Source organism: Peromyscus maniculatus, chromosome 5, assembly GCF_049852395.1.
Source record: "Peromyscus maniculatus bairdii isolate BWxNUB_F1_BW_parent chromosome 5, HU_Pman_BW_mat_3.1, whole genome shotgun sequence".
Classification (NCBI taxonomy): Eukaryota; Metazoa; Chordata; class Mammalia; order Rodentia; family Cricetidae; genus Peromyscus; species Peromyscus maniculatus.
The window spans coordinates 74,425,606-74,452,865 of NC_134856.1; the positions used below are offsets into that span (position 1 = coordinate 74,425,606).

General features: G+C 40.3%; 1 protein-coding gene across 14 annotated transcripts in view; it reads left to right on the forward strand.

Moving 5' to 3' along the window:
* The window catches only part of Nebl (nebulette), a 361,793-nt gene that overhangs the window by 210,711 nt on the left and 123,822 nt on the right, over positions 1-27,260 (forward strand). For 12 of the 14 annotated variants that reach the window (XM_076572681.1, XM_076572688.1, XM_076572678.1 and 9 more), the window contains one exon: positions 4,007-4,199. The exons of the other annotated variants lie outside the window; for them this stretch is intronic. The gene's annotated coding sequence lies outside the window, so the exon portion shown is untranslated. The remainder of the gene's footprint in view (positions 1-4,006; positions 4,200-27,260) is intronic. 14 annotated transcript variants of the gene reach the window in all.

Consider the following 27,260-nt stretch of genomic DNA (forward strand, 5'->3'; position numbering starts at 1 on the left):
AGGCTGGCCTCGGTGGTGGCGCACGCCTTTAATCCCAGCACTCGGGAGGCAGAGGCAGGCGGATCTTTGTGAGTCTGAGTGTCTTAAATGAGTACGCATGTATGTGAAGTAAACTCTGGCCATGGACATCACATTACACCAGGCCTTGTGGGTTTAGAAGAGGGAAACAAGTTCTTTTTGTATGCCTTTCATTTTCACACTAGGACATATGGAGTGGACTGGTGTGGCCTTATCAAAGGTAGAGGGTCTAGTCAATGGGTTATGAAGCATCAAAAGCAAGGGAGGGTTTTGTATGTCTCAGCACGTCAAAGGTTGGGACATACGACATACACATGTCAGGGTGCAGGAGAGATCCTGTTACTAACTGGGGGTTGGGTCAGGATTGACAGAGGAGCTACTCTATTTTCAGGCATGTCTATTTTGGGTGTCTATAAATACAAATGAGGATTTGGAAGAGAAAGCCACTTTGAGAACGTGTTAACTTAAACATCTTAAAGTGTTCCTGTGTGTAAATACTTAGGAGATGGGGAATATGAGAAATGAAACAGGCATGACCCTTGACCTCAGGAAGCTTGTAGTCTCTGAAAGGCTAAAAGTTAATTGTCATAGCAATACTTTACACAGAATTAGACAACACATCTACCCAGCTGTGATTAATGCTTCATAGAGGGAGATACTATGTTAAGATGAGAAGAATAACTGTCCCGTGTTTGGGAGATGAAGAAATAGAACTTTTGACCTTACTATTTAAAAACTATTTAAAAATGGTCTTACTGAGGGGTTGGGGAATAGCTCAGCAAGTAAGAGAACTTTCTGTGTAAATGTGAGGACCTGGGTTCAAAATCTCAGAACCCTTGTAAAAGCTGGGCATGGTTGAGCATGACTCCATCACTGTGGGGCAGGAGAGAGAAGAGGACTTCTGGGTCTCGATGGCTGCCAGCCCAGCTCCAGGTTCAGTGAGACTCTGTCTCCAGGGAATGAGGTGGAGAGTGGTGGTGCAGGAGCTCAAAGTCTTCCTTTGCCCTCTGCATGTATGTGGGTGTGCACCCCCATAAACATATATATACATTTCACATACACATATCACACACACACACACACACACACACACACACACACGCACACGCACACGCACACATACACGCACACGCACGCGCACGCGCATGCACACACACACACACACAAGAATTTTACTGAGTGGTTTACACTGTTGTAAAGTAATAGGTACTATTTATTTTATTTTTGTTTTCTCATTTTTCTGTATCTATTTTTCCCAATTCCCCCTTTATCTGTCAGCATGTATTTCTCAAAATACTCTAAATTAAATCAAACTACCCAAATTGCTTAGCAGAAGTACAAAACAGGAAATGTAGATTTCCTCAAAAAGCAAAACACAGCATTTAACCAAATCGTACTATCATCCATAAGATGGCACAAATGTCTAATTATGGGAAAATATTGGTCAGTTTGTTAATTTAATGATGGCTTAAAGAATATAATAATATATATTTTCACACATACAACTGTTCTAAACATACTTTACCTATGTTTGCGTTTGTGCTTATGAAAAATTTGAAAAGTCCAAGGCGTAATTATGGCTATTTTGCATTCGTCTCCTTTCCCCCTCCTGTCTGTAGTGTCATAATTTTAAATCTTGGGTTTTTCACAACAGCACCGAGAACGTTAAGAAAGCATCTTGCCCTTTAAAGACACATTTACGACCGAACTAGCTCTCTAGGTGTAGACGCTGCGTTTCCCTGCATGCGTGGCGTGTCCGTGCGCCTTTGAGTGGAGAGCTGGTGCGGGAGACGTCAGCACTGGTTTGTACGGTTTGGTTTCTCTCTTCCGTGTTCTTGGCCCAGTCTGTGCTGACAATGAACCACTGGGATATCCCCTCGGTGCTTTGGGGTCTTTTCCTGCCAAATATTGTTCTCGTGCAAGATTAAATGGCTGAATCAGTGTGGCCTGAATCTTGATCCTGCTGAGAATATTAAGGCTCCCGCGGGCTGTAATACAGATTGGCTGGCGAGAGCTCTGCTGGAGAAATAAACTGAGTTTCTCTAAATGAATCTAACAACTGCTGTGAACCTTTGTGTGTCCTGCAGCATGAGTCTGCTGCTGGCAGTTAACCATTTATTGCCCTCATTTTCTTCCAAAGTTGCTCCAGTCCACCCCTGTGCATGGATTGTAAACACTTTCATAAATTTATTTCACATTCATTTTTCTGCCAGATAAGCCATTCGAGACATTAAATTACTAAGTACTCGGAAGGGTAAGTCCCTATTTACTCTCTTTCTTTAAGGAGGAAAGCCATATTTTTGTGTGCTTACAGAATAAAAGGGCTGTGGTGTCACTGAGAGAATTCAGAAGGCCTGTCACCCGGTCCTTTAGAGTCATTGAACTAACGTTGAACGTTTTGATCACATGCCAATGGTCAGAAGCATATGACAAGCTTGGAAGGGGCAGGACCGATACAGAAATTATTTACAGTGCTCCCAAACTTGGTTCCACTACTATGGTGTTTCTGGGGCTAGATTAAAACTGATAAAACTCTAAACTCTGCAAAGGTAATGGTGCTCCAGCAAAGGACTAAACTTAAAAGTTGTTGAGAACAATAGCAGACTCTGAAGCATGGAACACACACACTAATGTGAAAATAAAGGGGTGGTAGGCTGTCTGTAGTCTTCTGCATACGTTTAGTGAACTCTGTTTTGGGGGCCCCTTTCCTGACTTACATAAGAGAGTGTTCTCAGTCTGCCCATGAAACACTCATTCCATCTGCTTCCCACATTATTCCCATTTGTCTCCTGACACCTTGTGTATCTGTGTGTATATGTGTTTTGTGTGTGGGATGGTTTAGGAAAATTTGTCTGCGACTGTGGCTTGCAAATGGCTAAGCACGCCACCATCATAATAAACAACTATTAAATCCACCAGTGCTGTTTTAAACGTTTGCAGATGGTGCCACAGATTATTATTACTGGGACTATAATATATATTTTTAATTTAACATTTCTGCATGTGTGTGTGTGCACGTGTGTAGAGGTCAGAGGACAACTTACAGGAGATAGTTCTCCCCTTCTGCCTTGTGCATGACAGGGAGCAAACTCAGATTGTCAGGCTTGTGGCAAGTCCCTCTACCCACTAAGCTTTCTTCTCAGCCCTGCAATAATATTCTTAAAACAAACATTTATTTAGAATATATATATATATGTATATATATACATATATATAATATTTACTTATAAGTATACAAAAAACTGGCTAGGAGAAGGCTCAGAGAGGCAGAGGCAGGGACTGGAGAGGTGACTCAGGGATTAACAATGATTGTTGCTTCTACAGAGGACTGTGGACTTCAGTTAACAACTCCAACTTCAAGGATCCATGCCCTCATCTAGTCTTTAATGACCTAGGAGAAAGCTCAGAGAGGCAGAGGCAGGGACTGAAGAGGTAACTCTAGTCTAATTTGCCATTTGGTTTGGATACATGACTTTTGAGTCTCATGGGTAGACATTGTTGAAGTTTGTAGTCATTCAGAAATAGACTTTGAAGGTACATTCAAAGAAGGACTCAAAGTGTTAAACTGTAAATTCTCTGAAATCTTATCAATAACTCAAAAGCTGCACTTCTTCTTGTGGAAAAAAGAATACACATGTTAATCTTAGTTAAATGCCACTGGGGTTTCTATGTCTATAATACTTGATTTCAGTCTTCTGGTACTAAGAATGTATACCTGTTTTAAACAGGAACTGTATTACACATCAAAATGGAATATAGAGACTTGTATTCAATGTGGAGTGGAAATAAAATGAGATTTGTACTTATCACCCAGCTCAATAAATAGAGCATTTGAAAAGTCTTCCCCTGAGGAAAACATGAGGGCTCATCACTTGACTAGCTACTAGCAACACAAGCTTCTTGCTTCTGTCTGTTCGTCCATCCATTCATCCATCCATCCATCCATCCATCCAGTTCAGGGATTAACTGAACCACTATGACTTCACAGGTTCCTGAAAGTAGAGATTTTCCTTGTGAGATGATGAAAAGATGTGATGACATGGAAATCCAATTCCCATGTTTGGAATAATGTATGACTTTTGGAGAAAACTTGATGACTTCTTGTACCACCAAAGCATATACAGTCTGCAAGGGTATTCAACATTTGCCTCTTCTTCCTTATTTGTCTGCACAGAATTCAGGTATGTGTCTGTCAATCATTGTCTCTTTGACAACTCTCCCTGGGCTTTAGACAGATGGGAGAGAAGATTCCTGAAGGGCTCACTGTGTGCTGGACAGCCTTTCATGTTTGTTATTTCATTTATATTATTTTTTTGCATCAATGTCTATGCAGCAATTCTCTTCTAGGATTTTGCAAGCATTATTATATGTTTTATCTGGAGTCTTGTGCCATAGGGCAAATACCAAAGATAGTGTCTTTTGCTGGTACAGAAATTAGATTATTCCTAAATGGCATTTTTGGATGCCACATGGTGAGCTTAGGACCATATTTCAAAGTTTCAAATTTCTTAACAGTAGATACTGACTTATATCATTCACTTAGACTCTCCCTGTGAACTGTTCCCAAGTGTGCTGGGATATAGGAAGGCTTTGCATTGCCCCAGGCTTCTCCAGTGAGGTTTATTATGTGATGCGATGAAAATGTTTAATCCTACCTCTCTGTCAGGATGATTACCTTTCCTGACACATTTTATTGCAAGGTTTCTGCTCTGTGCTTAGCACCATGTGAGGGGCTGTGGGTTCAAGGTCTATACACAGTCTTTTTAGCCTAGATCACAGAACACAGCCTGGAACAGGGGTTAGGAGACAGATGAGACTTTAAGGATTCAGGAATGCAGAAGGCACCTACCCTTATCTGGAGTGTGGTGATGATTATAAATCACTGACAGATGAGGTTGTGAGATGAGTTCTTAAGAAAGAGTGAGCAGAAGACGAGTTGGCGATAAGGAGAGAACAGAAAGAACTACCTACCACTCCTGTCAGGAAGGAGACTGTGTGGTATGTTTATGTGCTGCAAAGGCTAATTTTATCCTGAAGATTTGGAGGGATAATAAAACAGTTTTATTAGGGGAACAATTTAAATTTTAGGATCACCATCTATTTCAATGTTGGGAGTACATTACCTAGGACTGTTGTAACTTGGCCTGGATTTTGGGCTGGATTTTGCTGTAATAGTCACCATTGAATCTTGGAATTCTTTAGGTCTGAGTGTTGAACTTGGGGTGATTATAGCCTCAGTATTTGTGAGTGTGTGCTTTGGAAGCTAAAAGGAAAAAATTTTTTTTCACCTCTGTATGTTTAAGCCATGAAAAAAATTTAAAAAGTAACTTGAACAATTTTATTGCACGGTTTTAGAAAATTGAGTGGCAAACGTTGAACTAAGGTGTCCGTACAGTATGTAATTAGGGCAATGTGTTTATTCTGTGACTGTGACACAAGTGAGGTCCAGACAGTCTCAGGTTGGCAGGTCTGGGAGAGTAAACCCACATAAATACCTATGCATCTAACATTCCATGCAGGGGCTGCATTTCTTCTCAACAAAATGTGGAGAGAAGTCTCAGTTAAGTAAAGTGTCTGAAATGTGGGCTATTCACATAAACCTATTATTATGCCAGCATACAGATTAAGCTAAACTTTTGTTCTTATGGATGAGATTTCTGAATTCTGGATGACAAACCACAGTGCAGTTGGCTTTGATACAGACATTAACTATCTCTTGCTTATAACACAGACCAGACACCCTAGACAGTGGCCAACACAGGTTAACATAGTGGACAGAGATGCAAGACATTAACCTGGGTTCTTGTTTTGTTACTGGGATGCTGGAAACATCTTTTCAGGTCTCTTTGTGAAGATACTTCTTTAAGGCCATTTTACTTTGGATTCCTAAAGTCAGAATGTAAATACATAAAACCCTAGTAATTGAATAGTTTCAAATAACATCACTTTGTGTGTGTAGGAATCTGTGGACCTGATCCTAGTTAAAAACAAGAGGTTAGTGTTGCCTTATAGCAAGATATAGGAAAGACTCAAGAAATAAGTTCCTACAATGTGGGGATCATTTGATAAGTTCCCAAGGCCATTCCTACTTTGAAAAGGATCTATGTCAGCCAGGCATTACATCTCAATCACTATGACCATCTTCTCCCATATCCCAAATGGGGTTGATAATATGTGATGCTTATTTTAAGTTGGGAGGATCAACAAAAGCATGATGGGTGAAAGTCCTTTGTATGATTCAGAAGAAAGGCACTCCACTGAAAATGTGAAGTTGAGCCCACTCTGTGGAGATACTAGCATGGAGGGGTGATTGGCTTTCCTTTTTGGCCTTTTGTAATTTTATTAAAATATAATTGAGACACACAAGAAAAGCAGTTTCTTCTGGTTGAAGAGAGCCTGGAAATGTGTGTGCCCTGGTGGGGGAGGGGAAGGATGCATGTATGTCATCAGGCTCCACTTAGCTGTTCTTTTGAATCCTTCCAGGTCATAAATGGAGAGCAAAGTGGTGATAATAATTCCCAGGCCTCCCCAAATGCTATTTTTTGAAATGGGGGATTAATAATATGGAAAGAAAAAAATGGGTTGTTTTATGAAAGGTCAAGATTTCTTAATGTTTTGTTCTTGCAAAGAATATTTGAAATGACCTATAATGCTGAAAAAAGGCTAACCTCCCCTTGTACATAAGGTGGATGAGTGCTCAAATCTATTAACGGTATTGAATTACAAAAAGATTTTGAAGGTTAGTATAGGGAATAATTGGAGCAAGCAAAAATGAAGCCACCACAAGCAGTAATCCTAAAGAGAATTAAAACAGGAAACACTGCATTATTTATTTGGATAGAATGGGAACTTGCCAAAGGAGAGGCAGCTGGCTGTCTCCTTTTTGGAATGTTTGTATACTAGAGAAGAAACTGTCCATCAGATTGAAGCTCACACTTAATTGTTGCTGTGACACCAGATCAAAAAACAGTACAATGAAGTGGGAAGAGACATAGGTAACTATGTGATTCTGGACATAGAAGACACGGGCTCTCATCACAAGCCATCTGGAGTTGGGGTTCTGCCCATCCCAGCTATATCATCACTGTCTACCATGTCTTAGCTAAGACAGTTTGGCATTAGAGTGGATTTTAGAGACTGACCAGACCTGAGTTCAACTTTTCTTTTTTTGCTCTCTGGTGGAGACTGAACCTGGGCCTTCACATATCTTAAGTAAATATTCTTTTACTTAGCTAACATTCCAAGCCTTTTAAAACTTCATTTTAAGGCAAGAGCATGCCAAGCTGCTCAGACTTGAGATTCTGAATCACTCACCTTACCCTCCTAGGTAGCTGGGATTAAAGTGTGGACCAGCACACAAAGCCTCCACTATCTCCGTTAAGTACCTCCATCACCCTAAAATACCCAGCTTTGAACAAACCCTGCTTCATCCACTTCATCATGGTGGTTTTCACATCCATAAATGAAATGGAAATAAAATACTTACCTTGCAAGATTTTTATGACAATTAAATAGTTACTCTTAGGATATAAGTAAAGGAGTTGGCACGGTAATGTTAGTTTTGTTATTATGTAAGAAATGAAAATTGAGAAGTTTGACATGGGAATGTTCTCAGGAGTCACTTCATTTTATATTTTCAGAAATAGCAGCAGTATTTCTGTTTTCTGAATTTATTACCATTTGCACCCATTTATTTTATTTGGATTTCCTAGGAGCAATGTTATTTTGATTATCATGGTTCTGTATTTAATATCTTCATTAAATGATGTTGTAAAGTTTTCCTAGAGGCTAGTATCCATTATAGACTTCTCACTGCTGAAAGAAGTTGATATTTTTAATGAGAATAGCATACTGAACTAAAGCTTCTGGTGCTTTCTAGGTGAAAAAAAATCTTATTAGTTCAGTCTGGCACAACATGTATTATTATAAGTTCACAAATAAATTGCTTCCCTGTTTATGATGAGGATCATAAGGTTGTTTTCAGATAATACCCTAACAGTGCTTTGCATCCCTCTTAGTATTATAATAAATATCAGGCTTATTTAAGATATAAGCAAAGAGGATCTTCATTTCTACTTTAACTTTATACTTTAATTTTAAAAGGCAATGATAGCATTTTAATTCTGCTTCTATATTAAAACATATAGAATCCATATTATTCTTTGCCAAAATGTTGCTCATTGGTAGAGTACTGTGTATAGCATGCATGAACTTGCCTCTATCATCCCCAGCAGTGTCCAGACAAACAAACACAAAGAAAAGAAATAAGAGACACACCAGGCTAGGTTTTGACTACCCAGCATTCTTACAAAGGATATGTGATGGAGTCCATGTGATGTAAATATGTTTAGGTATCCACTGAGGTGGATGTCTGTGTCTTGGTGTCTATCATGTGTCTTTCCATGCTGTGATTAGCTGTTTTGATAAAGATCTGCTGACAGTCATGTGCAGCATTAGTGAATGCTAGTTTTAATGTGTTGGCTCACAGGTACTGTTGGTCATATTTAGCACATTCTTGGGCAAATTCAAATTTTCTGTTGTTTTTCATCTAGAAATGAATTTGTTTTGTGATTTGCTATGGATCCCTACATAGTATATTATATACCAAACCCACATATTATAGGAGATGATAGATATTCCCATTAGGAGACTTTCAAAATACTCCCACAGTGTTGAACACTGCTTAGACCATGGTTCCTTGACTTAGGGCATGTGGCTTGCCATGTTTTTAACATTAGCATTAGACAGGGTACTTGGTGTTATTGTCATTAAATAAGTGTTTTAAAAGGTTAACAAAACTGTATGTGCACTTTCTTCAGTGTGTACAACCTGTGAGTTTATTTCTAGATTCATTTCCAATCAAACTCTTGTGAGGTCCTGGCCAATTTTCCACACTCCTGGACCTCCTTACCTCTCATTTTGCTCCCAATGTCTTAAATATGTGTTTATATTATGGTTTGAATCTGAAATGTCCCCCTGGAGTTCATGATTTGACTATTTGGTACTGAAATGGTTATTTTGGGGGAGGATCTGGAAATGTAGGAGGAGGGGCTAAGCTGGAGAAAGTAGTTTGCTGGGATCAGCTTTAGGGTCTGTTATCCCTAGTTGCCGCTTGTATTTCTCTCCTTCCTGTTTTCTATGATGGGAATAGTTGCCATCCGTCATATGCTCCTGCCACCATGATGCTGTATGCAGACACCTGGGGGAAAGCCACTATTGACTGAACCTTCAGAAACAGTGGGATTTTCATTTCTCTTTAAGTTGCTGTGTTAGGTATTTTGGTTACATTGGAGCAAAATTATCTAATACAGTCTGTTAGTGAGACATTAGGTGCATTGTAGATGATAACAGCTGTACTGTGTGAACCAGGAAGGGACTCACTTAAACAGGTGGTCCTGAGATCTAAGCACAATAAAGGTTTCCTTCTCACTCATAGCTCAATGAGTTGGTAGCAGGGAGGGAGGCTAAAAGGCTCTACTCCATGCTGTCATTCAGAGATCCAGGCCTTTTCAGTCTAATGCCTCTGCTGGCCACTGGATGAACTGCATCCAGCATGCATTCAAGAGAAGAGAAGGAGTCATGGACTGTGAAAGAGTTCAGGGACTGACCTGGCTAGCTGAATACATCATGCCTATCCATATTTCACTGATTAGAATTCAGTTATGTGGAATCACTTCCTGCAGCAAACTAGAAATGTGTGTAAGCAGTGTGCATGTGCGTGTGTGTGTGTGTGTGTGTGTGTGTGTGTGTGTGTGTGTACAGAAAGTCTGTCTGATGTATGCACACCCTTGTGTGGAAAGCAGGGTAGATCTTTTAAGCTGTATTACACAGGCAGGTTTTTCTGAGAACTGAACTTGAGTTCTGGGGAGAAGCAGGCATTCTGTAGCAGGAATAGCAGTTTGGACAGGGAATTCTTTTCTGTTGGCTTTGGTGGCAGTCCTATTGTTGAGTCTGGATCAGTCACAGATGAAACTAATGTCCAGGCTGTGGTAAGCAGTGAGACTTTGCTGTAACATCACAAATTAGACACAAAAGGTTCAAATCTGAAATGCAGACTCTCTTTTGTTTTTGTTTTTCATAGTCAATGGGAACTGCTTTAGAAGTCCAACTGTACTTGGACAACAGGTACAAAAACAGAGATAGTAAAATTTATGATATAGCCAGCTGTACATATACTGAACTGAGAAACACTGGGTGGTCGCAAGGAAACAACTACATAAACATTCCTTTTGCCTAGATAAGAGTAATAGATATCTCTCATTGAGAACCGGTAGGGATGGGTAGAAGGTACCAACTGCCAATTGTAGTTGAATAGATTCAGATTCATTAAGCCAGGAAACTTATTGTATTTTCTTTTATAACTTTTAGACTTTATATTTGTCTGTCCCTCCTGAGAATGAATCAGATATGCAAGGGTGTACAAGTAACTTAAAAACTACAATATGTTTCTTAATTCTTTGAGAATTTTACACAGATACAATGATTTTGATCATATTTATCCCCTATTCCTTCCTGTATCTCCTCCCAGATTCGTCTCCACCCCCTTCCCAACTTCTCTTCCTTCTGTTGTAGCTGTTTCCTTTTTATAACTCCCCCTGGGTTCATTTTAAACTCCATGGGTCTGGGGCCATCCACCATGGGTCAACCTACCAGGAGACATATTGTTAAAGAAAAACTACTTTCCTGGAGAAGCCATAAACTACAAATGGCTCCTCAGCTCGGGTTGGGGCTGGTGAGTGCTGTAGTCCTGTCATGTCCAGAAGATGTTTGCTGCAGTCCTTCCCAATGCCTGGCTTTTATGATTTCACTATCCCTTCTTCTGGAATGGTCCCCTGAGCCCAGGGAGGAAATGTGACAAAAAACTGTCCCATTTGTGGCTATATACCATCTGAAAACTTATTATTTCTACACTTTGACCTATGAGCTTCTGTATTAACTGCCATCCAATGCACAAAAAATTTGATGTGGTCCAAGATGTACACTAATCTTTGGTTAGAGAGATACCAGTTTAGACAGCAGTTTGATATTGTGGTCATTCAGCAGAATAATAATACTAGGTTCATCCAGAGTCTATAAGCTCCCAAACCATGGGCTCTCAGCCAGATATACAGGACTACACATGCATTTTCTCTTGTAGAACTGGCTTTAAACCCAATCAGAAGGCAATTGATTATCCCCCTAACATTTATGCCACTATTATACCTATGAGAGTATCTTGCTAAGCTGGTCATTATTGTAGTTCACAGTGTTCATAGCTTTGTAAGACAGTTGATGACTTTTCCCCCCAGCAGTCTGCATATTACCTTCCTGTTGTGGGTATTCGTTCCACAAATAGCTTTGGAGTACCAGTTTAGGATATGGTCTCTTGGCAGGTTACATGACTGTTTAAAACTGAGGAGAGAGCACATGCTCACTCTCTCTTGTGGTTGGAGATCAGACTGCTGGTTCCATTCACCCATGGATACAGAATAAAGTAAACAGCCACAGTGGTCCTCCATTCTGCTATTGGTGGAACAAATACCCACAACACTTTCCAATATTATGGAAACTAGTCAGCAGGGAGGAAGCTTCCTGGTAAGTGCCAACTTGATTTCTCCCTGTAACCAGAGTATATGGTGTCTTCAGCAATTGGGTCTTACCATCACGTTCTGGTGGGCAACCAAGAGTAAATGACAACGTTATTTTGGAGTTCTTCAGAACATCCTTGACGGATAATTTTTGGGAAGATATCCTTCTCCTGACCCTGGCCTTTTATTTGGCAACCTTTCAGAGAAGTTTTGAAGATGATGGTTTGTAGCTTTGGAGTCACACTCTTTGTGAAAAGCTAGCACTCGGGATCATTTGGTGACCAAAAAAAATGTACTTTGTGGGGTCATAGGTAACAATTTACAAATTTTCTCCTCAAAAGGACATTCATATTTTTTTTAGACCAGAGTATCTGTATAGACACTGGACTATGAGTCATTAAAAGGCTTTCTACATTTCACAGAAAGCCTAGTTCCTGCCTATGGCATGGCAGACTTATTGAGAGAATCAGGTTTCTTCCACTGGGTTGTGCTTTGTTTTTGTTTTTTGTTTTTTTTTCCAGTCCTGCAAATTGCATGTATTTTATGTAGTGTTAATGCAGCAAGTATCTAATGTTCCTAATTTATGCAGTTGGATATTTCATAAATGGAGTTTCTGCATGCAAGCATTTATACACATTAATATTTATGCAAGTATTCAAATAAATGCAAAGGCATCTGTCTGCATATGTGATGAAAACATGCATATGTATGAACAGTTGTGCCAGGGGATAAGTCCCCAAAGTTAGTGATTGCTGAGGTTACACTTTTCAACTTTTGTTCTTTTCAAAAAATTTTCTTGGCTAGGAAACACATGTAGAAAAGTAGCACAACCATTAATATCAATAAATGAAATGATTTATTTAACTGCACCTAGTAGGTGTAAAAAACAAGTCTATTGAAACTCCTTTTTATCAATGATAGGATTTTCAATAGCATTATACAGATAAGTAACAATTTTCACTAAAACTTTCATTCTAATAAACTGCTGTACAAATAGCAAACCATTAGCAAGGAAAATTTTGTATGAATGACTCGAAATTCTATGCCGTGTAATACAGGACTTTTCCCCAGGTTGAGCCCTCTCTCTCTAGGAGGCCTAGACCCTTCCTAGAACTGTCACAGAGGACAAGGGTTGATAGTCTTTCTTGCTCACTGATCTACAGCACTCTGTTCTATATCTTCATCAGTGTCTAAAGGGGGTTCTCTTTGATCTCTTATACTTGTAATTCTGCTTTGCCTGTTTATTAGATTCAAAAACAAAGTGTTTCTTTATTTATAAACTTATTTATTTATATACTGATACATCCCCAGCCCCTTATGTTAATAGTTCATGGTAGACTAGAATAAACAGAATCAATTCTGACATATCACTTTTGCAGTTTAAAGATGTGTTAAAGATCCTACACCCTGCTCCCTCCAGCATCTGAGGCATTTAAAACCCACCAGCTGTTTGGAAGGGACTGAGAATCGTGGTGTGTTTGTCATACTTAAGCAGCATCCTTCCATGGGAATTTTGGTGCATTCATTTTGAGCTGAAATGCTGGATGACACATCTTTTCTTCTGGGAGAAGAATGGTTGAGAGAATTATGGATTATTTAGATGTAAACTTGAAAGCAATTGTTTGCTCAGAGTTGTGCTTGGTTTTTCAAGTAGAACTTCTTTTCCATCATTCACTGATGGACACAGATTTTAATTTTTGTGTTTCAAAGAGAATATGGATGTGACTCTCTACTCAATAGACATGGATAGTTTATAATGTTGCAGATATAAAATAGGTGTGTGTGTGTGTGTGTGTGTGTGTGTGTGTGTGTGTGTGTGTGTGTAGTATAGCTAGATTTGCTTATTTTCCAGTTAATATCTTTCTAGACCTGTGGTTTCTAATTAGGGTTCTGCATTGACCACATATGCTTATGTGTGCCATTCAAGGTACAGGGTCATTTGTAAGGATGATTTCTATGTCTTCTGTTGGTTTCCTTGATTTACTTCATTCTCTTTATTTATTTATTTTTTGCAAGAGAGTTTATTTGCTGAAGCCAGGTCCCACCACAATATTTCAGGCTCTGCCTTGAATTTACAAATCTCTACCTCAGCTTCTCAAGTGCTAGGATTGTAGGCATGTATCACAATGCCCATCTTGATTCCCTTCTAAGTAGAAGACATCTACTTGGGCTCAAGGCAGGAGTATCAAGTGTAACAGCTCTAGTTCAAGAAGGAGTTGGGAATGTTGAAGGCATGGATGGAAGTCAAAGTGAGGGAGAAAACAGTGGCATAGGGTGTGAGAGGAGAAACTAAACAGAGGGGAGGTAAAGAGGTGCAGTTTTCCTGATAGCAATGAAAACCATAGGAAGTTTTCAAGTAGATGTGCAACATGATTTGATTTTCATTTTCAAAAGTATTACCTGGGCTAATGCTTAGAAAAAATGGATTGTGTGAAGCAAGAGAGACAAGGAGATATGGTGGTTTTCATCAAGCAGAACAATAGAATACCAATAGATATGTGGGGAAAAAAGACTCAGGTTTCATCTTGAGAGTAGAGTTAACAAAAACACGAGGAAGGAAGCCCTGTGAGTAATGAAGGGTTTGAGCTAATGGGTAATTGGTTGGTCCATTTGACTTAGATGAAGGAGACTGGGCAGGAAGAAGTGAGAACATTTTACTACTTCACTTGGTTGCATGTGAACATCCAAGCAGAGGATTTAGTAGTCTGAAAGCTCTTTTATTTAGTAGTCTGAAAGTTGGGGGCAAGGCAGGAAAGGAGGTATGGAACTGGGCATCATCAGTAGCTAGATGGTATTTAATGTCTTGGAAGGAGATGAACTCACCTATCGAGAGTGTCAATAGAGACGAGAGCCAGAGCCAGAGTGCAGAGTGGTTCTCCAGCCTGAGAAGGTCTGGTAAGAGAACACATAGAGTGGAGTCTTATGTGATGACCAAGAATTAAGATGAGTTTGCAAGCAGAGGCCAAGAGAGGAGGTGATGGATGGGAACAATGAAAGTAATTCTCAGAGAATGTCTCTCTTTTGTGCTGTGTATGTGGTGTGTGTGTGTGTGTGTGTGTGTGTGTGTGTGTGTGTGTGTGTGTGTGTGTGTGTATGAGTACCTGTGCATGTGAGCAGGCCAGAGGAGGACATTGAGTGTCCTTTTTTTTTTTTTTTTTTTTTAAATTACTTTTTACTTTATTTCCTCGAGACGGGGTCTCTTACAGAATCTGGCATGTGTCTAGCAGGCGCCAGCAATCCTGCTCTCTGTCCCCCATGGCACTGGGTTTACAGATGCATGTGCAGCTGCACCTGGCTTTTTACATGGGTGTTTGGGATTTGAACTCAGGCCCTCATGTTTTCAAAGCAAGTGCCAGCTCCCCTGAGGACTCCTCTTCCACTCTCCAATTTTTATTGATTTGTTTGTTTGTTTATTTGGTGCTGGGATAGAGCCCAAGAGTTGGATCTTCTAGGCAAGCTGTGTGCCATGGAGTCACATCCCCAGCTTCTGCGATTTTCTTTGTTTCCATACTGAGCACCGAGTTGTTCATATTTGCTGCTGTGTGCCGTGTATGGTGCTTGAAGAGTGACTGCTGCAACTAAAAAACTGAACATTCAGTTTTACTGAATTTAAACTAAAAACTGATACTCAATTTAGGTATTAGAAAGATACTGTTATGGATCACTTCAATGTGCATTTTATATCTTCCTCAAGTATTGCTGATAGCATTTTATTTCTGGGATGGGACATATTGTATATTGATTTTCCAGAGTTATCTTTAAAATATGAAAATAATTTGGTTAGTAATTTAATATTGATTACTCATCAAGAGGAAACTAATTTGGGCAGATTGAATTTAAACATATTACTAAATTAGTTTACTGGACTTAAATTCTTTTTCAAGAGTTGCTTCCAGCAAAGTTAAACTTAATATGTAGATTTCATTGGCCTTCTTTCCTCCACTCTTTTCTTTTATCTTTCTTCTTTCTTCCTGTTTCAATATAGTATCTGTGTAGTCCAGGCTAGCCTCAAGCTTGCTTTGTAGCCAGAGATGACTTTGAACTTCTAACCCTTTTGCTTTCACTTTCCAAGTGTTGTGTGAGTCATTTTGCTCAGTTTATTTAATGCTGGGAATTGAACCCAGGGCCATATGAATGCTAGGCATGCACTTTATTAACTGCATCATTCCCTAGCCCTTCCATGTCCTGTTTCTCTTGAGCAGATGAGAAGCTCACATTTGATATATACACATAGTCATACCCATCTAAAAATGACCATACCTCACAAGGAAGAGCTGAGTGAGTCTGCAAAACATGGCCTCTGAGAGTTTCCACTATTTGTATAAGGTCCCAAGGCCGTAAGACTGAAAATTAGATTATGGCTCTGTGGCTGGCTAGGCTGAGCCATGGCTCCGGCACCACACTGAAGCCATCTGTGCATTCTTTCTCTAGAGACATTTTATGTTTACATGAGCAGAGGACATTTACATGGATGTACTTGAGTTTTTAACTCATGTGGTTGAAATTACGACCGTTGCGGTTTTTGATGAGTTGGTTGTGAGCCTAGCCTTTAATGGCCGAACCATCACACCAGCCCTAGTGGTACAGCTTTGACATGTGGCTACTGGTTTTGCTTTGGGTGAATGGTGGATGCTTCGTTTTTAGTTAGGCTCCCCTTTTCTTGGGACTAAAATACAGTCAACTCTTTCATGTTCGTGTTTATTATGAATTGATGGTCTTCACTCTCTTTGTGTAGTGGGCCTATTAACATCATCTGCTGCTGTGAACTTTTCCCATGTTTGATGATACTCTCTCTCTTGTTCTTAGGATTCTCAAGCTCTCAGCAAAATCCCCGTGGAGAAAAGATCTATTTGTTCTCATAGAAATAATTTAAAGTTAATATAAATTTTGAAAGGTTAAAGTTTGCAATCAACTTCCATGTCCTATGGGTATCTGAAGTTCATTAAACCCGAAACTTGAGCCCATTCCCCATTCCCCTTACTCTCCTTAATTTATCGTGGTAAGTGTCTCCACTAGACATCCAGTTGCCAAGGGATAAGGCATGGTCCCCCTCTACTCCTCAACCCCAGCTGCGGTCATCAGTCATGCTGAAGCAATTGTCTGACTCTCTTCCATGTCTCTCCACTGCTTTGGCCTCCTTTAGCCCATCGCCATTTCCATTATTCCTCTTTGCTCCCATTTTGTGGAGCCTTCCCCCTCTTATTCACCCTTACCACTCATTGTGAGCTTGTTCAATGGAGGAGGCTCTGTGTCTTTTGTCTCTGGGTTTAGATGTTCAATGGGAGCTTTCACTTGACAGGCAGAAATACAGGTTATGTCTGTTTTAATCACAAAATGAAACTGACCCGTGGTTACTCTCCATCTGCATTCTTCTGTTCTGAATATTGCTAACAGAGCCCACTTGGCATTACTTTTCAGTTGATTGCTGCAGATTTGGCAATAATGCCCCAGATTCTTGAGAATGCAAGGCCTCATGCTATTCCCATTTACCTGCCCAGCCCTCGTGGTTCCATCCAAAAATCCCTTCCAGGCTAGCTCAGCTGATGAGACATAGATTTCTTTCTCTGAGCTAAGTTCTATAGTAATATGCCTCTTAGGAATAGAATGTGGTAGAAATCCCTAGAATATAATATGTGATACTGTATTGCCTTGGGACCAAGTGAGGATCATTTTCACACAGGTATACAGGCTGAGCATCTGGCACACTCTTTATGTGCTGGCACTTACCTTAGGCAAGTAAAACCAAGGTGGGGGTGGTTGGAGGGGGAAGGGACTGTAAAAGATGTAGAATTTCATCTAATCAAATCACAACTTCGTTTAAGCCCTTTCAGGAAAATTAGTCAAGTTTCCTAGAGGGTTGCAAATACTCCTCACTTGTGAAGTCATGCCAAGAGCCCTGTGATACCACAGGATTTTAGTGTTTTCTTCAGCTCTGTTCCCAAACGGGCTCTAATTTCAGAATAAGCCTGTATCAATCCTGCCCCAGGTAAAAGGGGAACAGTCATTTCTGCCTGTAATGGAGCAAACAACACGAGTGGACACTCAGGCAACTTTTTGTGCATCCGATGAGGAGATACTGGTATTTCCATATCGTATATAGGATTTCATAGGAGGCGTAATGGAGAGTTTAGTCAAACAAAAAATGTTCTTTTCTGATCTTTCTCAATTTGCTAGTAACAGGTCTCAGAATGGTGAGGGATGTGTGTTACAAAAACCTGTTTATGAGTGACCCACATGAATAGACAGCAGGCTCGCTCTTCCCAGTCTCCCAGCTGAATAAGAGGATTGTGAATAACCCGAGAGCTTTTTGAAGAATAATTGGGCTTTTAGCTACAGGAGAAGAAAACCTGCTAAAAATATCATCAGTTCAAAGGAGCTTTCTGGGTGTGGATTTTCCTGCATGAGCCCATAACCAAGATGGCTGACTGCAAACTCAGAATGGTGTGATCTCAACAGCCTCTATGCAACTTTAGAAATCTCTTCTGTGATTGCTCTCTCTGGAATTCTAGTAATAGGTTCAACATAGTTCATGAAGTCTCTTTTCAAAGTGTTGCTATTATCCACAAGGTACTTAGCATGAAGCAGACTGCTTTCTGCAAAAGGAGGTAAGTCAGATGAGCCACTCTGGAGGGAGGCAAACTTGTTGGGTAGAGTATAGAAGTACAGTGACGGACAAAAGAGAAATGGTCCAGGGAAAGGCTTCCAGGGGACAGGGCTCCAGATACTGTGAGAGAGGAAAATAAGCATTTGCTTTGTACAGTGCTCCAAGGAGCCATCTTAACATTGATACAAATGGACTATATATACCTGAGCCACAGAAGAAAGGAGATTGATCAGTAAAAGGAAAACAGCAGTCTGTGTTGTATATGCCCACTTCTGTCTGTAATATGAAAGCTTTTGTATTCACATATGTGTTTGAGTAGCTGCAGAAGACATGTGATACATAGTGACATTGTCTGCCTCTGGAAAAGGGCCCTAGGGGCCAGGCCTGGGGTAGGATTTTAAAGTTTTATGTATATTACTTAAATTTTCTTTTCTTTTCTTTCTTTCTTTCTTTCTTTCTTTCTTTCTTTCTTTCTTTCTTTCTTTCTTTCTTTCTCTCTCTCTCTCTCTCTCTCTCTCTCTCTCTCTCTCTCTCTTTCTTTCTTTCTTTCTTTTCTTTTTTTTTTTTTAAAAAAAATCAGAGCTAGATAGAAGGTTTCTAGGCTTACTCGTAGCCCTAGAATAGGTGACGTTCATGGGTGGGGAAGCAAGCTGGGAAAAGAGGAAGTGAGGAGCCAGAGAATCTCTGTCATACCTTCTTTTAAGTTACAGAGCTCAGGGTTCTCACACCTCCAGTTTTATTACTTCAGCTGGATTGCAGTTGCATTAGCTCTTCTTGGCTGACCTGGAACTGAACTAGCATTTATATCTTCTATGAGAGCAATGCTGCAGTGTTCCAGAAAGAATATGACACCAAATCGCCCCCACCCATTCTCCTTCAATTGCACATGTATCACATTCCTTAAAAAGAAACAAAAAACAAAAACTTACTTAAAAAAGACTTTAGGTTTATCCCAGGAGGCCCAGTGTGTTCTCAGCCCTACTCGTTTAATCGGAAATGTCTGAAATCTGGGCTGGGGAGACGGTTTGGTTAGTAAAAGGCTTGCTATGCGGACTTGAGTTCAGATTCCCAGGGCCTTGTAAAAAGCTGGACATGTGGTATACACCTATGATCCCCGTGCTGGAAAAATGGACACAAGGGAGCCCTGGGGTTTACTCGCCAGCTTGTCTAGGTGCATTGGTCTGCTGGAGTTCAGTAAGAGAGGCTGTCTCCAAACAGAAGGTGAAGAGTGCCTAAGATTACCGATTTTAACCTCTGGTCTCAGTGTGCACCCCGCCATACACACATGCACACAGATGCATGCCCTCCCCTCCCCCAAGAAGTGACTAAGGTCATTATGTGGTTGGCTGCTTTCCGGTTGTGGTTGTTGTGGGTGTGGAGATGGGGGCTTTGATTTACTGGTTCAACAAGATACCCTGAGTTTCATACTTTTTTGTACAACTGGTTTGTCTTCATAAGGGCATTGTTATGTTTTCCTTATTTTGTGTGCCTAGTGAAGGGCTATTGGTGTTAAGTAAATACTTCATGAGTTAGTAATCAAGGTGAGGACAGAGGACAGATGCTTGTCTTTCTTCTCTTAAAAATTTTAAAATACAAAACTTTTTCATGGTCCAAGAAAGTATTTTACAAAGGATTCAAGCCTAGGGTTTCTCAATGTTGGAATCAGTGGCATCTTTGGTCAAACAATTCTTTATTGTGGGCAATCTGCTGTGTGTTATGGGATGGCTCTGGTCTCTACTCAATACCAGTGAGCATTCTTAACTGGGGCCATAAAAAAAAAAGTCTCTAGGTATTGCTAAATGTTTTCTGGGAGCAAAACAGTAAATATTTTAAAAAATAGTTGATTTAAAATTTGTAGTTAGTAGATGTCCAAGGATTGACCCATATGGAGAAATAACTCTAAATTCTGGAGACCTAGTTGAGGGGACCAAGGAAGTTTACAGACGGCCTTCATACAGCCATGAATGTTTCCTAGTGCCTTAGGGAGGAGCTAGGATGCAGTTCACTCAGCACTCGTCTTTCTCCTCATTTTATTTCTGCCTGGTTCCTGGATAGGATAAGGTCTTGGGTGTAGTAGGAAGTCAGAATCTGCCTGTGTCGATCAAGATCAGGTTCTTATAGCCTGTCACCATGCAACTGAGTACAGATTTGAGAACTGAGTACAGATTTTGCCCTCAAATCAGCCGTGTTCTGGACACTTTAAATAGCACATCTAGAAATCATTTCTTATTAACCTGACATGGGTCAGGGGGTTCTTCTCTGAATGCATTGACTTAACATTCACAGTGCTTCTCAGGTGTCTGCCGTGTGCTGGGTAGAAATGCTTCTGGTCCCCCACACTTCCCCCATCCCAGTTGTTACTCTGTTTCTGTGAGTCTGGGACTTCCCATCATTTGCTTTGTCACTACTCAACTATGGTTTGCCTTTCCTACCAGCATGAAGCCTTCTCTCCTACCCCTCACTTGAGCTACCTGATTTCTGAGAGGCCAATTATAACTACAAGAAAGAGGAGTAATCAGGATGGCTAGGATTTTCAAAATTTCAAAATGCAAGGCAGGGTTCCACACATGCACACACATGGCGTGCATTCTGGACACTCGCCTCACCTCTCTGTGTATTCATACGTTGCTCCACAGTGTTTTGGCACGTCAGCTGCCAAGAGAGTTTGTAGAATTTCCTTCCTTGGAGGTCTTTAAAAATAGAACAAAATACCCATCTGTCCGAACTGGTGTTGATGCAACCTTGATGATTAGAAGGAATAGACCAGATTTTTCTGTCAAGGTTCATTTCAGTCTTGAGTGCACTTAGGTGGATGAATTTGCTTTTTTGTGTGGAGGGAGTGAGGGAGTAAAGTAACACTGTATGAATTTATGATGGATCCCTGCACACGTACTTCTTAAGTACCATGGCCCTCTCCTGCTTTTAATGGTGCTGAAGCACTGACTGTATCAGGAGCCTCACATCCATTGTTGGAGTTAGGTGGGGCCGTTCTGGTGTTAGGGCACAAGGAGTGTGGTTTTCTTTTTTTCTCCCTCATTTCCCTATTTATTTTTTCTCTATGTAGGTGTGCATGTACATGCCTGTGAAGATCAGGCGGCAGCTTGCAGGGGTCCTTCTCTCCCTCAGCCCTGTGGGTTCTGGGGACCAAACTCAGGCCATCAGTATTTACTCACTGAGCCATCTTGCTGATTGGCACAGGGAGACCTGAGATGCAAGGACCTGCATAAGTCAAATTCCACCTTCCACCTGTGGAGGGGGGAGCCTGTCCAGGATGCTGGCCTTCAGATACATGCTCTCTGTCTCCTGAGCCTGTGGCTTCTTTGTGGGTTTTGGTCTCTCAATATGTCTAGACATTTGATTTGTAGCCATAAAATTTTAGAGTCATAACAGTTTGGGGAACCTATTTAGGGAACTATGGCCTACTTTAATTTTGGGACAGGTATAGCTTTCAATTAGATTGTAGTCAGATTTGGTTATAGCCTCTTCCTCCCCCATGTGCTCATGTATATTTTTATGTAGCCTTGTGTATTTATATGTGTTGTGTTTATACGTAGTTATATGAACATTAAAATGTAAGTTTGTGTCTTTGTAGGTATGTATGTATAGTTGTGTGTGCATGTGTTTGTGCATGTATACATGTCTGTGTGTATGCTGGTGTGTGCTTGCTTGTGCATATGTATATAGGTATGTGTACTTCTGTGTGCACACATATGCACATGTGTGTGTGTTCCCATATTGGTCAGAAGATGGCTGGAAGCTGAGCTGCCTCACCTGAGGGGAAGGATCAGATGTTTACAGAGTAGTGCCACTGGTTAAGGGCCCAGTGATTCCATGGCATGAGCTCTGTGTGGCTGAACTGTGCTCAGGACTGGAGTCCTGGAGAAGGGACTATCCAGAGCAGTCGCTCCTATGAGGGTGCAGCTACTGCAGGACTGTCAGTAAAGCAGGTGGAGTGTGGGTAAGAAATACATTTGTCTTCTCCTCTTTCTCACCTCCTGTCCTGCCTCTATGGACTGGACTTCAGAGAAACTGAAAGAAGCTGGTTTAGAATTTAGGGAGTGTTCTGGGACACGGAGCAGGGAGGTTAGAGATGGGGAGCTGGGCTGGAGGTAAATAGAGAATCAGTGGGTTCATTCCTTCGTGTGTGTGTGTGTGTGTGTGTGTGTGTGTGTGTGTGTGTGTGTGTGGTTTCCTCATTTTTCTAAATTTACCATCCACTGGAAAAAAATTCACTTGGAACAGAGTTACTTACCAATTAATAAATTTTCTTATGAATCTGATAAATTCAGGTTCCTGTATTACAAACAGGCATTCACCTTCTCTGTGGTCATCTCAGAGTGTTTACATAGAAAGATAAAAATAGTCTGCTGTTCCTGTGTTCCTGGAATCCCAGCACTCAGGAAGATTGCTAGTGTGAGGTTAGCCTTGGCTCCAGAGTGAGAGCCTGTCTAAAACAAAGTCTTCCTATCATTTAGATTAGGAACCACTGCTGGGAGGACGCCATGCCTTCGGTACACACAAGTGAACAGGATATTCATGTAATTTTTGAAAGGGGAAATGCAGTATTTTGAAAAAACCCTGTCAGTGTTGCAGACACGGAGTGTGGCCATGCTACTTGCTTTGGCTAATTTAAATGTTGCTTTAATGTTATTTCATTTGCGTGTTATGTATATTGCTTAATCTACAAATTGTTTGCATGATTTCTAGAATGAAAACTCTGACACGAACTGCATTGGGAAAGATATAATTTTTGCCTCTATTTCTTCATTCCTGGTCTGTTCCCTTGGAAATTGTTTTGTTTTTTTCCTTTTCATTGGCTTTGGTTCATCTGCCTTTTCTGTTTTTTTTTTTTGTTTTGTTTTTTGTTTTGTAGTGTAGACCTGTGTGTTGATGTGTTCCCCTTGTGCTATGTGACTGGTGGAGGATGAGGTCTTCTGAAGTTGCCTCTCCCTATTCCTGCTGGTCCTGGAGAGCACTCCTGAGGCATGTGGCTGTCTGCCTTGTGCCTTTGACAGCTTCATTATGTGGCTAGGCTGCAGTTTCTCCAGCCAGTCCCTTGCTGATGGGCATTTGGGCCATTTCCAGTCCTTTGCTATTACTAGTGTTGCAATGAATAATAATGTACATTTATCATCCCATGTTTTTGCCAGTATGATACCCTTGGGGGTTGGTTTTTATGAGAGAGACTGATGGGTTAAAAAGCAAATGCATATGCAATTTTGGTAGAGATTGCCAAATCCCCCTCCCCACCCCGTTCACTGGGTTGAGCTGTTTGTGTTCCCAACAGTAATATATGACATAGCCTGTTCCTCCTCAGTCTCAGTAACACAGTATGTCATCAAAGTTTTGGAATTTCTGCTATTTCAAAAGGTGCAAAAATGGGACCTTGTGCTTCAGTTTTTATTGCTCTTTTGATTGAAAAGGTCAAATCACTTTTTTTTTTTTTTTGTAGAAGGCTATTTGCGAAGTTTATGCCTGGGATTCTTCAGCTTTTGTCCACATTGAGATGGTGTTTAGTCCCCTCTTTGGCTTTGCTTTTGAGCAGAGGATACTTTCTCAGTCATAAGCCATAAAGGAATTCCCCCATGGTTTTGAATTTTACGTGTAGATCCCATTTGGTATGGGACATGAAGAAGGCCATTCCATTAATTCATTTTCCTTCAGTGCTCCATAATTCTATGTTAGGGAATCTGCCTACTCTTCCTCATGCTTCAATGTGCACACCCTGGCTTGTTTTCAACTGTCCATCCATTCTGAGGATGGTTCGGTGTCGCACAGCTCTGCTAACAGAGAGGCCACCATGTGCAACAAAGCCCGTTTAAATAAGAGGAGCAATGAGCTGATTCCCACCATTACAAGAGTGTCCAGTCTAAATGGACATTTTAGATATATTGTATGAACAGGCTATCTTTAGTCCATTATACAGGAAGGAAAAGGGGCTCAACGAGGTTGTGTGAACTGGTCTGAGATCATCTAGCAAGTTAGTAGTGGGACCAGAACCTGTTCTTACTGTATTGCATGATTTTCTCAAGATGCTATGATTTTTTTCTCAGAAAACACCAGCAACCAGGCTCTCAGCAAGGACCTGGCCCAGGTTGTATAATTTCTCTTGCTGTACAATATTTTGATAATTTTGACTAGTTAGGATGCTATATAATTTAACTTATTTTAAATCATAACAAAATCTGACGTTTAGAACTAACTAACTCTTAAAACTTTTGAACTGGATCATAGTAATGAAGGGAGAAAAAAAAGCCAGAATTCTGTGATTTAACACCAGAAAGATGTTGCTTTTGTTTCTTAGCTCCCTAATTTCCCCTTTTGTTTGCTCTTCCCTCGCCTTCTCTCTCTTGTCTCCTTTTCTACACCTCTGGCCCCTACTTTTGAGATATGATCATGCTGTGTAGCCCAGGCTGGCCTCTGACTTTTGATTTTCCTACCTCAGCTTCAGCAGTTCTTGAGTGCTGAGATTCTTGATATGGTAACACATGAGCTCAGGATTTTTCCGTGCATGACCTGTTACTTTATTATGATCACATTAAGTGGAAACACTAATATTTCTTAAGCACTTACTCAGAAGCACTGATCTGAGTGCACTTTGAGTATATTATTTTGTCACCATCAGTCCCGTCTAAGGATGCTGTCTTCATTGCTGTGAAGAATCCTTGGCTTGGAGAAATTCAATAATTTTACCCAACCCTACAGAGTGGATAAATGATGGTGCTTGGATTGTAATTCCTGTGTTTACTCCAGCATCTGTTTTAACCATGATGCTGTGTCCTGAATATATTACTTTGGATCCTATTACCATATCATTATTTTAACAGATCTTTTCAACTTTATTTTTCTATCATACTAAATTTGATTCATAATGATGCCTTTCTTTTAGCACAGTTAAGTTACTCCTATCAGATTTTAAGAAGTTATAAATAGCTACCCCTCTGGTATTAATAGGATTTTTGCTTCTCTCCAAGGAAACACCTTGAAAATGGAATAAAATCCAACAATTTGGAGGAGGCCAGTATAAGAGAGAAATGGTCATTAATTTTATATCAAAATGTGTATGCTGCCTCATTTCCCATCAAGCTTTTCCAGGTCCATAGTGCCCTAGATTCTATATTACCAATGAGATGCCTGATGCGTAGTAATGAGTGGCAGATGTGTGACTGGTGTGGAGATCTATATGAAGCCCAAAGTAAATAAAACACTTGCTTCTTGAATACCTTCAACTTCCAGCCTCACTCTGCCATGCATGGTGCATTTACTATCATGTGATATCAGTAGGCATATGAAGAAGCATGGAAACTTTGCTGCTTCTATGGACTTGTTCCTGAGGAGAAATAGTGCAGAACACATAGAAAAGGTCAGTGTTTTGCCAACGTTTAATTTTTTACTTTGGATTTTCCCCTTTATTTGTATATTTCATATTGACAGTATTCGGGGGTGTAATGTAGACAATTTCTTTCAAATGTCTTTTGTACTTTGATCATGTCTAACCTTCCTCTTTCCTCTGTGCTCATCCTCCTCTTCCTTGTTTCGTCTCTTCTCTGGTATCCCTTTCGTGTGTGTGTGTGTGTGTGTGTGTGTGTGTGTGTGTGTGTGTGTGTGCATGTGCGCGCGCCCATGCATCAAGAGTATATATGCTTTTATGTCTCATATTTAATGTGCATTTCTCTTATCATGAACAAGGTCAACTCTCCTTATTTTTTGCAGATTATTCCCTTTTTTATACTCAAAGTGGTATAGCTGGATCCTTTTGACTTATTTGAGGAGCCCCTATACTGTGGTCTGTCCTTCATAGCGTTTGTTTTGTTGAGGTCCATCTCTTCCATTTCTATTTCCTTTCAGGCTTTCTTCAGGAAGAGATGTTAGACTTCATGAAAGGCACTTTCTGATTGGTTAAGATGATCAGTTCATTTCCTTCTTCAGGTCAATTAATGTTACATGTTACATTTATTGATCTGTTTGTGTTCAAACATCCTTGCATTCAGGTTCACTCAAGGAAAAACCCACCATACACAAGCAGCATTTAACCCAAGAATGCAAGGGTGGTTTGATATGAGGAAGTCTTTAATACAAAAAAGTTGATGTGCTATTGATGATGATTAAAAACTCATAAAATATGCCATCTGACCCTGGAAAAGCATTTGACAAAGTTCAGCAGTCTCTAAAAAACATTTTTAACACTTGGCTTGGATGCACTTTTACTATTTCCTGGTAAATTATAAACATTTATCATTTTTATAACCAGTCAGTTGTATGTGGAAGGTTTTAAAAGTTCTTTGTGCACATAATATGTCTTTTTATTTTCCAAGTTAATAATTTATGTAATGGTCTCTCAATAAATACTTTCAAGGAAATATTCTATTAATGCTCAGTTTTTGGAAATCAGTAAGAAACTGAAGAGACAGAGAATAAGCTTGTTTCAGGAGAGATCTTGTTTCTCGAGTGTTCCTTTTCCTATGTTCGGTGTGAATGGGGCCTCAGTGTCCTGTTGAGCATGAATTACTCTTCTTGAGGAAATGCTATTGAAAATGGTTGTGTGCTGGCTTGAAGACTTGGCAGTGGCTCTCCCAGCCACTTCCATGTTGTAGTGACTTCCTCTTTGCATGTCTAACTGGTGACTAGTGTTCCTTGTAAGTTCATCCCGGCCTTAGCATACCTATGCCTGAGCCCATTTTTCCTGCAATTGAGAGCAACTTAGCACTTCAGCCCTACCTTTCTCCTCTCATTCTTTACACCATGTCCCATACATCCTTAAAGGATCCCAGATCTTCATCTTTAACAGCTTCAATGGTTTTTCCGTATTGAACTTAGATGCTGTTGCCTGCTTAAAACATCATGATGAAATGGTTGATAACAATGGCTGCTTGACATTTGAAGCCATCTTGTCTGCTTTTCATGGGTTCTTTCTGCCTACATTTTCCTCATGTCATGCTGAACTTGCTCCTTATGGGGCCACAGTGTGCGGTGTCATTGTGTCTGCACAGTGTCTTTTGAGCTCTTTTCTCTCTTTTGAAAAGCTGAGTCATCATTATAATGTGTATATGAAACTTTAGAGTTTTCCTAAT